This window comes from Phyllobates terribilis, unplaced genomic scaffold (genome assembly GCF_046119375.1).
Source record: "Phyllobates terribilis strain yellow unplaced genomic scaffold, ASM4611937v1 Scaffold_11__3_contigs__length_659146591, whole genome shotgun sequence".
In the NCBI taxonomy this organism is placed as follows: domain Eukaryota; kingdom Metazoa; phylum Chordata; class Amphibia; order Anura; family Dendrobatidae; genus Phyllobates; species Phyllobates terribilis.
This window is the reverse complement of record NW_027362771.1, coordinates 509,352,677-509,368,689: the sequence shown is the minus strand read 5'-3', so window position 1 is coordinate 509,368,689 and position 16,013 is coordinate 509,352,677. Positions and strand designations below refer to the sequence as shown.

Sequence of the window (16,013 nt, the reverse complement as noted above, 5' to 3'; positions counted from 1 at the left end):
CAGGGCATATACCTCCAAACTCCTCACAATCTTGGAGTCTCCACTCAGTTTCTCCTAACACAAATTTGCAAAAAAAAACACAGCGTGAACAGAAACACGCAGCAGAATCGCTTCCACTTAGATAGTAGGCGTGGTGTAACGCCAAGGAGGCGTGGAGGGGGCGGGGCTAGCATCTGACTGACACTTTCTCCCTACTCTACAGATACCGGTTCCTGGCTTTCCCGCCTTCTCTTTGTGACGTAGAATAGTGGGCGGGGTCGGCTGGACGCAGAATCGCCTCTCGCTTTTTGCTAGTAGCGAAGTCGCTTCGGAAGTTTTCCGGAAGTAGCCGAAGGTTGAGGGGGCTCGGGACCGGATGGAACGTTAAAACAACGGGCTGGATAACGCTCTGCAGCGGCACAGGGTGGCCCGCGGCGGGTGTGCCGGGCGTTAGAGGTTGCCGGGAGCGCGTGTGCTCAGTGATAGACAGCGGAGGGACAGTAGTGGCCCCGCAGAGAGGTGGCGTACAAGTTGCAGTAAGTGGGTGACACTTCTGGCGATAGTGGAGGACGGAGACAGAGTGGGCACCGGACAGATCTCCGCACTGAGCGGCATCCTGCGGTGTCTGGGAGCCGGGCACACACCGGAGAGCAGGGGCAGCCGGGGCTTCTCCCAAGAGCTCCAGAGCTTAATGGCTCCTCCTGCCACAAGGGTGATCCCGACGGTGACCCGATACAGGTGCGTGACCCCAGACACCCTGACCCCACTGTGGGGCACCACTGATGGCAGCCTGTGCAGGGAAGTGTGATGGCTGTGTGTATGGGGCATGTAATGGGCACATGGACACTGTACTGTGTGTGATGGTGTGTATGGGACATTGTATATTACACACCTACAATATACTGTACTGTGTGTGATGGTGTGTATGGGACATTGTATATTACACACCTACAATATACTGTACTGTGTGTGATGGTGTGTATGTGACATTGTATATTACACACCTATGATATACTGTACTGTGTGTGTGTATGGGACATTGTATATTACACACCTACGATATACTGTACTGTGTGTGATGGTGTGTATGGGACATTGTATATTACACACCTACAATATACTGTACTGTGTGTGATGGTGTGTATGGGACATTGTATATTACACACCTACGATATACTGTACTGTGTGTGATGGTGTGTATGTGACATTGTATATTACACACCTATGATATACTGTACTGTGTGTGTATGGGACATTGTATATTACACACCTACGATATACTGTACTGTGTGTGTATGGGACATTGTATATTACACACCTACGATATACTGTACTGTGTGTGTATGGGACATTGTATATTACACACCTACGATATACTGTACTGTGTGTGTATGGGACATTGTATATTACACACCTACGATATACTGTACTGTGTGTGTATGGGACATTGTATATTACACACCTACGATATACTGTACTGTGTGTGTATGGGACATTGTATATTACACACCTACGATATACTGTACTGTGTGTGTATGGGACATTGTATATTACACACCTACGATATACTGTACTGTGTGTGTATGGGACATTGTATATTACACACCTACGATATACTGTACTGTGTGTGTATGGGACATTGTATATTACACACCTACGATATACTGTACTGTGTGTGTATGGGACATTGTATATTACACACCTACGATATACTGTACTGTGTGTGTATGGGACATTGTATATTACACACCTACGATATACTGTACTGTGTGTGTATGGGACATTGTATATTACACACCTACGATATACTGTACTGTGTGTGTATGGGACATTGTATATTACACACCTACGATATACTGTACTGTGTGTGTATGGGACATTGTATATTACACACCTACGATATACTGTACTGTGTGTGATGGTGTGTATGGGACATTGTATATTACACACCTACGATATACTGTACTGTGTGTGATGGTGTGTATGGGACATTGTATATTACACACCTACGATATACTGTACTGTGTGTGATGGTGTGTATGGGACATTGTATATTACACACCTACGATATACTGTACTGTGTGTGATGGTGTGTATGGGACATTGTATATTACACACCTACGATATACTGTACTGTGTGTGATGGTGTGTATGGGACATTGTATATTACACACCTACGATATACTGTACTGTGTGTGATGGTGTGTATGGGACATTGTATATTACACACCTACGATATACTGTACTGTGTATGGGACATTGTATATTACACACCTACAATATACTGTACTGTGTGTGATGGTGTGTATGGGACATTGTATATTACACGCCTACAATATACTGTACTGTGTGTGATGGTGTGTATGGGACATTGTATATTACACGCCTACAATATACTGTACTGTGTGTGATGGTGTGTATGGGACATTGTATATTACACGCCTACAATATACTGTACTGTGTGTGATGGTGTGTATGGGACATTGTATATTACACGCCTACAATATACTGTACTGTGTGTGATGGTGTGTATGGGACATTGTATATTACACGCCTACAATATACTGTACTGTGTGTGATGGTGTGTATGGGACATTGTATATTACACGCCTACAATATACTGTACTGTGTGTGATGGTGTGTATGGGACATTGTATATTACACGCCTACAATATACTGTACTGTGTGTGATGGTGTGTATGGGACATTGTATATTACACACCTACAATATACTGTACTGTGTGTGATGGTGTGTATGGGACATTGTATATTACACGCCTACAATATACTGTACTGTGTGTGATGGTGTGTATGGGACATTGTATATTACACACCTACGATATACTGTACTGTGTATGGGACATTGTATATTACACACCTACGATATACTGTACTGTGTATGGGACATTGTATATTACACGCCTACGATATACTGTACTGTGTGTGATGGTGTGTATGGGACATTGTATATTACACACCTACGATATACTGTACTGTGTGTGATGGTGTTCAGGTTTGTGTGTGTAATGACTATGTGACATATATTACACGCATACAATAAACTGATAGTGTGCAGGTGTACAGTTATATGAAAAAGTTTGGGCACCCCTATTAATCTTAAGCTTAATGTTTTATAAAAATTGGTGTTTTTGCAACAGCTATTTCAGTTTGATATATGTAATAACTGTTGGACACAGTAATGTTTCTGCCTTGAAATGAGGTTTATTGTACTAACAGAAAATGTGCAATCTGCATTCAAACAAAATTTGACAGGTGCATAAGTATGGGCACCCCACCAGAAAAGTGACATTAATATTTAGTAGATCCTCCTTTTGCAAAAATAACAGCCTCTAGTCGCTTCCTGTAGCTTTTAATGAGTTCCTGGATCCTGGATGAAGGTATTTTTGACCATTCCTCTTTACAAAACAATTCCAGTTCAGTTAAGTTTGAAGGTCGCCGAGCATGGACAGCCGTCTTCAAATGATCCCACAGATGTTCAATGATATTCAGGTCGGGGACTGGGATGGCCATTCCAGAACATTGTAATTGTTCCTCTGCATGAATGCCTGAGTAGATTTGGAGCGATGTTTTGGATCATTGTCTTGCTGAAAGATCCATCCCCTGCGTAACTTCAACTTTATCACTGATTCTTGAACATTATTGTCAAGAATCTGCTGATACTGAGTGGAATCCATGTGTCCCTCAACTTTAGAAAGATTCCCGGTGCCGGCATTGGCCACACAGCCCCAAAGCATGATGGAACCTCCACCAAATTTTACTGTGGGTAGCAAGTGTTTTTCTTGGAATGCTGTGTTTTTTTGCCGCCATTCATAACGCCTTTTTGTATGACCAAACAACTCAATCTTGGTTTCATCAGTCCACAGGACCTTCTTCCAAAAAAAAATTGGCTTCTCCAAATGTGCTTTTGCATACCTCAGCCGACTCTGTTTGTGACATGCTTGCAGAAACGGCTTCTTTCAAATCACTCTCCCATACAGCTTCTCCTTGTGCAAAGTGCGTTGTATAGTTGACCGATGCACAGTGACACCATCTGCAGCAAGCTGATGCTGCAGCTCTCTGGAGGTGGTCTGAGGATTGTCCTTGACTGATCTCACCATTCTTCTTCTCTGCCTTTCTGATGTTTTTCTTGGCCTGCCACTTCTGGCCTTAACAAGAACTGTCCCTGTGTTCTTCCCTTTCCTTACTATGTTCCTCACAGTGGAAACTGACAGGTTAAATCTCTGAGACAGCTTTTTTATCCTTCCCCTGAACAACTATGTTGAATAATCTTTGTTTTCAGATCATTTGACAGTTGTTTTGAGGAGCCCATGATGCCCTCTTCAGAGGAGATTCAAACAGGAGAACAACTTGCAAGTGGCCACTTTAAGTAGCTTTTCTCATGATTGCATACACCTGGCTATGAAGTTCAAAGCTCAATGAGGTTACAAAACCAAAAAAAGTGCTTTAGTAAGTCAGTAAAAAGTAGGTAGGAGTATTTAAAACAAGAAAATGATAAGGGTGCCCATACTTATGCACCTGTCAAATTTTGTTTGAATGCAGATTGCACATTTTCTGTTAGTACAATAAACCTCATTTCAAGGCAGAAACATTACTGTGTCCAACAGTTATTACATATATCAAACTGAAATAGCTGTTGCAAAAACACCAATTTTTATAAAACATTAAGCTTAAGATTAATAGGGGTGCCCAAACTTTTTCATATAACTGTATATGTGTATGTAATGACTATGTATGTGGTATATAATATTACATACACACATAATATACTGTGTGTGATGGTGTGTATGTAGTAATTGTATGTAGCATGTAATGTTACACACAATATAATGTGTGTGATAGTGTACATGTTCATGTAATGTGTATACCTTACAATGATTGTATGTGTCATGTAATTGTACACATATATACAATACTGTGTGATAGTATATATATGTGTATGTAATGACTGTATGTGGCATGTAATGTTACACACCTATATATTGTGTATAGCTATCTATCCAATAGTGTGTGATTATATGCCATCATGTTACTATAGGTGAATCTATTGTATATCATGTATTATAAGTAATGATATAGTATAACTGCTATATTCGGCACATACACTCTCACTTATATATTATTAGTCTTTGGAGTGTTTGACATTTTGTAAGACATTTTTGTGATGTGAAACTTCTAAGAATAATTTTTCTTGCCGTTCCTATATCGGGCTCCTATACAACCTTGTACAACTTTTCTGAATTACTAATGAGCGTGGGCAATCCCGGACTACATCCATCTGCTGTATTAGACCCCAGTTCTGTATATAGTGAGACGTTTTCTGCAGGTGGAGCAGATCTGAGACCTGTTGTGGAATGAAGGCTGGCATTCAGAAATTGTCAGATCTGACCCGTGTCGTCTCCTGAAGGAATGTGGATGTCCCGGGTGGTCGTGTCATGTTGACGTCCTGTGCCCAGGCTCCAGTATGTACTGTAGTAAATCCCGCCAAGCAGTGTGTGCGGTGACGTGGGGAGCCCATCTCTAGTTAGAACGCATTCAGATGTTAGTTCTTCAGGTGCTAGTGCTATCTGTGCTTTTTTCTTACTCTCTGATTCTGTCCACATATCTTGTGTATTTGTCTGCAACACAGCATGGAGATTTGTCCGATTTTTATCTGCGTCTCGGATCATATTCATCAATCCTGTTCTCTGGGTCCATGGACAAATTGGACAGCACTCTGCTTCCATCCATGTACTGTCCATTTTTCACTGACTGATTGGAGAAGCATTCAATATGTATGTATGTATGTATGTATGTATGTATGTATGTATGTATGTATGTATGTATGTATGTATGTATGTATGTATGTATGTATGTGTATTTTGCATACGAGAAAACTGATGAAACTCTGATGGTAAGAAATGACACTGACCAAACCTGATTGAAGTCAGACCCAAAACACTTATGATCTTTCTGTTTTTTTTTTTTTAAAAAAAAATGTATGTACAAAAAAAGTTACTGACGTCTCAGTGTCTCCTAAGGTAGGAAGTGGACTCGCACCCGGCAGATAACATTCTTGGGACTGTCCTATTCGTCTTGCACAAATGATCGGATGGAACTGATTTTCAAGTGCAGAAATTTCTGCAAGAAATTTGGCACATGTGACTTAACCCAGAGACCCCAACTTGAGGGTGATTTACCCCATGCACAAATCAGGTGTTCATGGGAAGTCCTGATGAGGAGCAGTGAGGATCAGTCATTTTGCACACTGAAAAAAAAAATGTAAAAACGTCAGCATGCATTATCTTGTCCGTCTTAGTCGAAGTGCCCACGATGCAGAAATGCTGCAGATTTTTTTCGGCATCTCCCTGGCAGGAGAAAAAGCCATGCGGATTTTACATGCGTTTTTCCTGCCAGGTAGAAGTGTTTGTCAAGCGTTTCTGCATGCGGGTTCTCAAGCGCTTTTCCAAGTGATTTTAGCATCACTTGGAAAAGTGCTTGACAACTTGGTCACACTATATAAATCCATGCAACCGGCATGATTTATATAGTGTGACCAAGTTAATAGTTAAAAAAAGAATAAAAATGGTAAACACCCTCACCCCCCACCCAAACACCAAAACATTATACTCACCTTCTGATAGCCCCCGGTCTTTTCTCCAGTGCGTCCGGTCTCTTGTACGGCTCGCGGTGGTGTAAAAGGACCTTCCATGACGTCATTTAGTCTTGTGACAGGTCACACGACCGCCGACGTCAGCGGTCGCGTGATCTGTCACATGACTAAATTACGTCATGGAAGGTCCTTTTACACCATCGCGAGCCACCGAGGAACCAGGACGCACCATAGAGGAGACAGGGGGACATCGGAAGGTGAGTATAATGTATATTTTTTTATTTTAAATTCTTTTTCCAAGATGTCCCTCCTGACAGCACCCTCAGGAGGACGTCCTTCATATCTCTGATAGGGACAGGAAACACAGAAGAGTTTAAAAGGCCCCCCTCCACTCATACCTTCAGTGTTTTTCCTGTCCCTATCGGAGACAGGACGCAGAAAAGCTCACCTCCAGTGAGCGGGAGCTCCTGAGGCCGGACGCAGGAGGATCGGGATGGGGTCCTCGCACTCCTCCCCTTCCTTCTGCCGCAGTCCGGAGGCAGACACCCCGCCGGACAAGCGGTCCCTCAGCCTGGCCGGTTGAGCAGGTGGCTCCTGAGGTGGACCTTTTTCCCCCCGCAAAGGGGGCTCTGGGTCCATGCCGCTGCAGCCCTGCGCGCGTTCTTAGGTGCGCAGGGGAGAAGGAGTGAGCGTCATTTCCGGTTACAGGAGCAGTGGAATGCCTGCCTCTAGTAACCGGCGTGCGGTCCACGCTGGAACGCACTTCTGGTTCCGGTCTGCGTTTGAAAGGAAAGGTCGCCAGACCTGCAATTAAAGGAGAAACGCCTAATTTTGACGAAGCAGATGGAAGACAGATGAGACAGGCTATTTAACTGTGGGGCTGGATCTGAGTTATCATTGTCTTGGTCACCAACCATGGAAGGATTAACCATTGGTCGCCCTGATATGCCAGCAGAACCCCCGGTACATGTGAGTTTAACGGGAGTTTCCTGGTCTAAGTTTACCTGCTACCATCTGTCCCCGGTAGAATATTGCTATTTGATCCCTTGTTGTTGTAGGACAAGGGGGGCTCTAAAAAATCCACAACGTCATCAACCCCTAAGAAAAAAGGGAAAAGATGCGCCATCTGTAACCTGAAGCTACCGGACACATATGGGAAGCAATTATGCACCGACTGTATTGCCCGAGTAGTCAAGGATGAACATTCCTCCTTTATGTCGGACATAAGATCCATAATAAGAGAGGAGGTGCAAAGTTCAGTCGCAGATATAATCCCCACACAAACTTCCCAACCCGGACCTAGGCAAAAGAGACCCCGGTGGGAGATGGAACCTAGCTCAGAGGAGGAGGAAGAACTATCAGTTTACTCTGATCCTGAACAGGATGAAAGGGAGGGATCTATTTCAGTTCCCCCAGAAGAAAGAAAAAATTGTTTTTGCTTGGGAAAACACTGAACCGCTTTTATCGGCAGTCAGGAACACTATAAAAGTGGAAGACACCCTCCAGCCCTCCTCAGTACAAGATGAAATGTTCGGAGGGTTGAGAACCCGTATGAAGAGTATTCCCTGTCAATAATCACATTAAAGCCATGATTTTATAGGGGGTGGGTGGGGGGCAAGCTCCCTCTATAGCTTAGAATGTGCTCTATGTGAGAAATCACAGGTCAGTCTGCTCTCCTCAATGCATAGTGATTACATGTGCTGGAGCACAGCAGACCCGAGTGTGATTAACAGCTTTCATTTTCATTTTCAGGGTATGTGTACACGGTGCGGATTTTCTGCGGCTTTTATGCTGCGTCAAAACTGCAGCGGCCAGATGTCACAGCATAGTGGATGGGATTTCAAGAAATCCCATGCCCACTATGCGTTTTTGTGCACCTGCGGAAACTGACATGAGGTGCGTTTTACAGATCCGCAGCATGTCTATTTCTCTTGCGGAAACGCATGCGGAATTTCCCCATAGACTTGCATTAGATGAGGAAAATCTGCATGCGTAAAAACCGCATGTGTGTTTTGTGTCCATTTCAGCAGCGGAAACGCACACAAGCGCTACATGATTATCAATAAAGTTTGTTTAAAAAAAAAACCCCTATTCTCTAATTTCAGCACGAAGACATGAAAAACGCATTCGGCAAAACCGCATGTAAAAACCGCATCAAAAAACGAATTTGAGGTGAGCTAACAGAAGTGTTTATAATGGGACTCGCCTTTTGCAGTACTGCCTCTTCCCCCACACTGACTGCAAGAGATGAAAGATAAAAGCTGCCAGTTAAACACACTCAGCTCTGCTGTGCTCCAGCACATCATCACTCTGCAGTGAGGAGAGAAAACAGATTGTCCATACTATTGTGGGGGTGGGGTGTTCTATCCCCAGTGGGCTGCCGCTGGCTTATGATTGGTCAGCATCAGAAAGAGGAAGAAGTACACCCCCCAGTGAAATCTCTCCACTTAATTGTTAACTGTTTAGATGCCACATATTATGATCGCAAATATCTCCACAACGGAGAAGTGAAATTTAATTTAAAAAAAAAAACCCTTAAGGCTATGTGCCCACGTTGCATTTATGAAGCAGAAAATTTCTGCTGCATAAATGCAAGTCCTCTCCCGGAAAAACGCATGCGGAATTCCGCACGCGTTTATCGCGCATTTTTCGCGCGTTTATCACGCGTTTTCCACATGCGGAATTGCCTTGCGTTTTTTATGCATTGGACTAAGGCAATTCCGCTTGCGGAAACGCAAAATTAAATGACATGCTGCGGATTTTTGAACGCGGCATAAACGCTGCGGAAAAATCCGCAGCATGTGCATAGAACTTGCGGAATCCCATTGGGGACCATGGGGTGCGGATATACATGCGTTTTTCAAGCGTTTACGCTGCGGAAATTCCGCAGCATATACGCTTGAAAAATGCTACGTGGGCACACAGCCTTATTCTTCTCTGCAGTGCCTTTTACCTCGTGTGTTCATTTCAACATGAAAAAAATTTGGGCAGTGTGCACACAATGCATATTTGAGTTTTTGACGTTGCAGATTTTCTGCAGCATTTCAACACCTACTATGTGGATTTATGTTACTTTTTTTGGAGGGGGAGATTTTTATTTTTTTACAAGCTGCATTTTTTGTCTTTCTTCATAGGTCATGCTTTAATTTTTATACTTTCTGGTATTTGGCTTTGACAAAACGCTGATACTTCCATGTGTAGTCAGTAGTCAGTTGGGAACTGAGGGTATCTGTGAGCGGCCATAGCGTTACACCTCGACCCATGTTGTCCTCACAGGAGTAGACGAAGTCTCCCATAATCTCATGCTGGATTGTCATGAAATGTAAGAGTGAGAAGTGCAAGAGAAATGAATGGTCATTGAATGTAACTGAGAAATGCCCATGTCTACTTAATGCAAGAGAAACCTTTGTGAAGAAATGTGCCTATTATCTGATGTACATAGTTCTTATCAAGTTCATGTTTAGTAAAAAGTTTATTTTTGGACTTGGTCTCCCTCAATTGGTTCTTTAACATCTGCTCCTGGCCTGCCTGATATAGCTGCACCATGCAGTCTGCAGCGGCGTTTCGCCCAGGAAATAACAAGAGTGCGCACACACAGCCAGGACCCCCATATTCATTTAGTGTGAGGGACGTTGTAAATGAGTTCATTGTCCACGGCTACCGCACCTTGTTACCACTGTACCACTTTTCATGTTGCTTCCTTTTGCTTTGCTTATCTTTTCATAATTCTTGATAATTGGTTAATTGCGGATAAGCGTTTGGAGGACGGTTGGTAAGTGTCTGTAACCTTTGGAGCTTTTACTTTAAGGCTGGGATTATACAAGGACTTGCATTGCTCTGAGCAGGTACTACATAGCAGCATGATGAAGATGAATGAGGTACATGGAGTACCACGACGAGTCAAAAATCCAACTAGATCTAACTATTTTCAATTTGATTGTCATGGTATTTTAGGGGGAAGCAGTGCAACCCCATTCGCCTGCATCACACTGCAAAGTAGCAACTGCACAGAGGGATCTTTGGACACTTTACCGGTCTCCGCCAAAGTTGCCATCTCGTCCCAGCCAATTTTCATCCCATACTCCAAATAGAATAGTATGTGCTGCAATTTTTCACATGAATATTTGGTCTCATAAATAATGAACGTGCTGAAGATTTAAACATTTGTATCACTTAGTTTACTGGGTGCAGCAGTTGTGATAGAATCACAGTTTTCTCTGCTGCTGATCTGGCAGAGCTCAGAATGCTGAGCCCTGTATAACCCCGCCCACACCTCCTGATTGGCTGCTTCCTGTGTACATTATATTGTGACAGAAAGCTGCTAATCAGTGATCAGCGTGAGGTTGGACTAGGAGGCACGAGGCAGCTTGTCCTGTAGTGATAATCTCCTGCTGATAAAACACTGATTGTATTGAATCATGCGCCACTACCAGAAATGTTCTCTTCTGTGTCAAATTATGATGAATTTGGTTACGCCCTGTCCCGCCAAGGCTTCACCCACTTCTCAAAAAGTTAACTGGACTAGTGTAAAACTACCAAGTCATCAAGTTTTTGTGCAGCTCAGAGTTGTGCAAAAATTTGCTGCATTTCAAGAAGAATGGTGACAAAGCTGCTTTGTAAATTGAGTCCTTTGTGTCTGAAGAGACGAGGCATAACCTGAGGTCAATACGGACCCTGTATGTGTCATTGCAGTCTATGGATCCCTTGGGGGTTCTGTCCTCATCCTGTTTTTTAGGGATTTAGGCAGAAACCTCTCTCCTCCCGTATGCACTGCATATATGCAGTGGGAGCAGTAGATTACTCCTCAGCAAATCCTATGTGTGAGTAGATAAGTTTTACACCACCCATTAGGTTTACTATTGTGTGGCACAAAACTTCTCCAGAATTTTTGTGCAATGTGTTACTTATTAGGTCACACCTAATTTCCATAGCCACACCCCCTTTAACGCAAAGCCACACCCCTTTGTAAAGCAAAATTGTTTGCTGCCATATACATACCATACATGATACCCTGCAGATTGCTGAAAGGTGTATGTGCACTTAACTGTACGTGTGGATGATGTAGAGCAGATGCATCTCCAGATGGGGGTCTGTCTGCCACCTCCTCGTTGCATTGGGTTTGTATCCTGTAAGGCTGTCGCCATATAAAACCACACTCGCACTGACCACTCCTGACTCCGCCGTTCCCATATTCCCTTTAGTGTATTGTATGAAGACTGCACATTAAGTTTGTTTCGCAGCAGTACGTTTTATGTCCTAAATATTCATTAGAGGAGGAGAATGGTAAAATATAATCTATTTTTATTTGCTACGTTTTCCTTACCGTGTTTTTTTTTTTCTCAAATTTTTATTTTTTTCAAGCAACCAAATTAATTCAGAAATTATAGCCCGTGTCCTGCTGACTCCTTTCTCATTACCTCCAACTAAGTTGCATTATTGACGGCTTGGTTTATCCATCTGTAAAATTATCTTGCTACTGTGCAGCCAGAAAACGGTTCTCTGTTCATTAGGAAAATGTACAAAAAAAAAAAGAAAAGTCATTTAATTTTTACCATCTTAACCTGTTGCTCGTTTAATAAAAGGTTTCAGCCGACAGGGGACTCGTGATTTATCTTCACAGCCAGGTGGGTCTCTGTATTCATTACTATTCAGCAAAGAGTATATTTTTAGGGCTTAAAGGGAAGCTATAATAAGAAAATAGCCTATTGTGTAAACTAAGTCTTTGTGTTTAAATGTGTTTCTTTTTTTTTTGTTTTTATTTTGTTTTTTTTTTCACTTTTTTTTTTTCCCTTGGTAAATTTTTTTTTTTTTTTTTTAGAAATCTTGCAATCTTAACACTGGCCACTAGGGCTTTTTTAAACTTAACTTTCCATTGTTTCAGGAAACAACACATGTACATAGCCACAATGAGCAGACTCTGACCTTGTGTTTTTTGTTTTGAGGCATCTTATGAGCGTGTGCAACGATCATTGTGAAGGGAGTGAGAGCAAGGTGAGCTGTGACGTTGCGATTGGTTGATGTGCATAATGGTGTTACCTGTCATTCTAATCCTAATTATGATGATGAGACTGCTGATAATACTTCCTTAAAGTGCTGTAAATATGACTTTAAAATGAGCCCCAGTGGCCAGTGTGAAAATTGCAAGTTCACTTGTTTCTTAATAAAAATTGTGATATGAAAAATAATTACCAAATTTTAAAAAATAACTGTAGCATAAACACCTGATTTAATAGTTGCTCATATTCTGATGGCGTCATATTAAAGGGTCATTTCGCCAATGTCATTTTATGGAGTATAAAAAAAAATGAAAAATTAGTTTTCTTATGTGCTGTTAAAAAACAAACTGGAGAATAGTTCAGACATTTACTCGCGTTATATATGGCGCCATCTGGTGTTCATAGTGTATAGCAGTATGGATGTCTGCCTATTGATCCGAGAGCTGGTAGTCACACAAGCTCTGTCACACTCCTCACAGCTGGGTCTTTGCATTATGATCCTCTGTCCAGCCCCTAAAATAGCTTTCTGTTCTGCTTCCCAAGAAAGGAGCGGAGCCTCTGCAGTAATACGAAGGTATAGCTGAAAAGTCTCATTTTGCAGGGGTTATCAGAATGGATCATTTTATCAGCTGCCAGAGGAGGAAGGAGACTGATTATGCCCAGAGGAGGAAGGAGACTGATTATGCTCAGTGCAACACAGATTAGCAGCTGCACGAAAGGGAATACATTAAATTAGCATATTAGGGGGGCTACTATGCTAGAAACTCGAGGAAGTTACTTTTAAAATGGTTGTTAAAAGCCTTTCAGGACCTTATACATAGATTCTTTATGCCATTTGTTTAATTCTAGTTATTTTTTTGTATAAATCAGTTGTCCATATAAGTATGTTTTTGACGCTACATATATTCACTTAGTCAAAAAGGCAGCTTTTTCCATTTCCAGCGAAGTGGATGGGATTTATAGAAGTGACCTGCGGTGCGTGTTTCACATCCACAATTTATCAGTCTCTTGCGGGCACCCTGAATTTTATGTGTATATTTTTCCCATAGACTTCCATTAGAATAGGGAAATCATAGGTAATTGCTTGTGCGTTTAGTTTGTTACTTCCATGTGCGTATTACATGCACAGCAGAATCAGCATTTTGTCAAAGCCAAATACCAGAAAGTATAAAAATTAAAGCATGAAAGACAAAAAAAAAAAATAAAATCTCCCCCTCCAAAAAAAAGTAACATAATCAACATAATAGGTGTTGAAATGCAGCAGAAAATCTGCAACGTAAAAAACTCACCAAATATGCATTTTGTGCACATAGCCCAAAGAGGACCTTTCACCAAATTTTTTTCATGTTGAAATTAACACACAAGGTAAATATAATATATAATATAATATAATGTCTATATATATATATATATATTTTATGTTTGTGCTCATACCCTTGTACCACCTGAGGAAGATAGTTCACTATCGAAACGCGTTGTAGAAAGGGCTCATTAAATTTATTTTTTAGCCCTAAAAATTTTTTTCACCTCTAGTGTTCATTCTTTTAGCGCCCTATAGACCGCTTTATTATTTTATTTAATTTGGACCACTTTCAGTCCCCCTTTGGAGGTTAGCGGCAGGAGCAGCTTCTAGTTAATAATTCTTAAATCCCCCCCACTATAAAATCCCCCTTGGCTGCTCAACTCAGGACCTGCGGTTGGGGGCTGCACTCTCCTAACTTTCAGCACCTGTGGTGATGCCCATCTGATCCTGAGTCACGTGATCTGTGGGCGGACACGTGGCCTGCAATTTTGGAACCTGGAAGCGGTGAGCACGAGCGGCGGTCTGCAGCACACTGCACGTGATGTGCCAAGCTACCTGTACCTTGCGGTGAGGCGTGCCTGCTCCTTCCATTTTCACACTAACACCGGAGTTGTGCTGGGGTGCACAACTCCCAACAGGTGAGTGGCCTTTTGGCTGTTTCCGTCACATCTACCTATCAGGTCCTTCACATAGCGCGCTTTTTCTCCCTTTCTCTTCCACACAAGGTAAAAGGCACTGCAGAGAAGAATAAAGGTTTTTTTTTTTAATTAAATTTCACTTCTCCGTAGTGGAGATATTTGCGATCATAATATGTGGCATCTAAACAGTTAACAATTAAGTGGAAGTGGAGAGATTTCACTGGGGGTGTACTTCTTCCTCTCTCTGATGCTGACCAATCATAAGCCAGCGGCAGCCCACTGGGGATAGAACACCCCACCCCCATAATAGCATGGACAATCTGTTTTCTCTCCTCACTGCAGAGTGATGATGTGCTGGAGCACAGCAGAGCTGAGTGTGTTTTAACTGGCAGCTTTTATCTTTCATCTCTTGCAGTCAGTGTGGGGGAAGAGGCAGTACTGCAAAAGTTGAGTCCCATTACAAACACTTCTGTTAGCTCATCTCAAATTCAGGTGAGCTTTATTGGCAAGGCAAAATACACATTAGCATTGCCAAAACAATTGTAGTGCTGCCAACTCTGCTGTACTGCTCCTCCTCCACACTAAGGGTATGTGCACACGGTGCGGATTTGCTGCGGTTTTGAAGCTGCAGAATTTCTGCACCATTTCCGCACCTAATATGCAAATTAGGTTACTTGCGGTTTTTACATGCAGTTTTGCCGCATGTGTTTTTCATACATGCGTTTTTCATGTCTTCATGCTGAAATTAGAAAATATATATATTTTTTTTTAAACAAACTTTATTGATAATCATGTAGCATTTGTGTGCGTTTCCGCTGCTGAAACGGACACAAAATACACATGTGGTTTTTACGCACGCAGATTTTCCTCATCTAATGCAAGTCTATGAGGAAAATCCACATGCGTTTCCGCAAGAGAAATAGACATGCTGCGGATCTGTAAAACGCACCTCATGTCAGTTTCCGCAGGTGCACAAAAACGCATAGTGGGCATGGGATTTCTTGAAATCCCATCCACTATGCTGTAACATCTGGGCGCTGCGGTTTTGACACAGCATAAAAACCGCAGAAAATCCGCACCGTGTGCACATACCCTGACTGTTGAAAATGAAAGCTGTTAATCACACTCAGGTCTGCTGTGCTCCAGCACATGTAATCACTATGCATTGAGGAGAGCAGACTGACCTGTGATTTCTCACATAGAGCACATTCTAAGCTATAGAGGGGGCTTGCCCCCCACCCACCCCCTATAATATGTGGATGCCTGCTTATGATTATCAGAGCTGGCATCACTATGAGAGGAGATTCACTAGAAGTGTTTGTAATGAGGCTGTTAGAGATGAGAGCTGTCAGTTACTCACTCGGCTCTGTTATGCTCCAGCTCATGTCATTGCTCTTCAGAAATGAGGGCAGACTGTTTGTCAGTGCTATTGTGGGGGCGTGTTCTTCTTTCCCCAATGATTTGCTGCCTATGATTGGTCAGTGTCA

General features: G+C 42.4%; 1 protein-coding gene across 6 annotated transcripts in view; it reads left to right on the top strand.

Annotated features, from left to right (window-relative positions):
• Positions 1 to 221: 221 nt before the first annotated feature.
• GMCL1 (germ cell-less 1, spermatogenesis associated) overlaps positions 222 to 16,013 on the top strand; it is a 133,393-nt gene continuing 117,601 nt past the window's right edge. For 4 of the 6 annotated variants that reach the window (XM_073653607.1, XM_073653600.1, XM_073653603.1 and 1 more), the window contains exon 1: positions 222 to 717. The gene's annotated coding sequence lies outside the window, so the exon portion shown is untranslated. The remainder of the gene's footprint in view (positions 718 to 16,013) is intronic. The other 2 variants (XM_073653608.1, XM_073653604.1) reach the window with 2 other exon arrangements.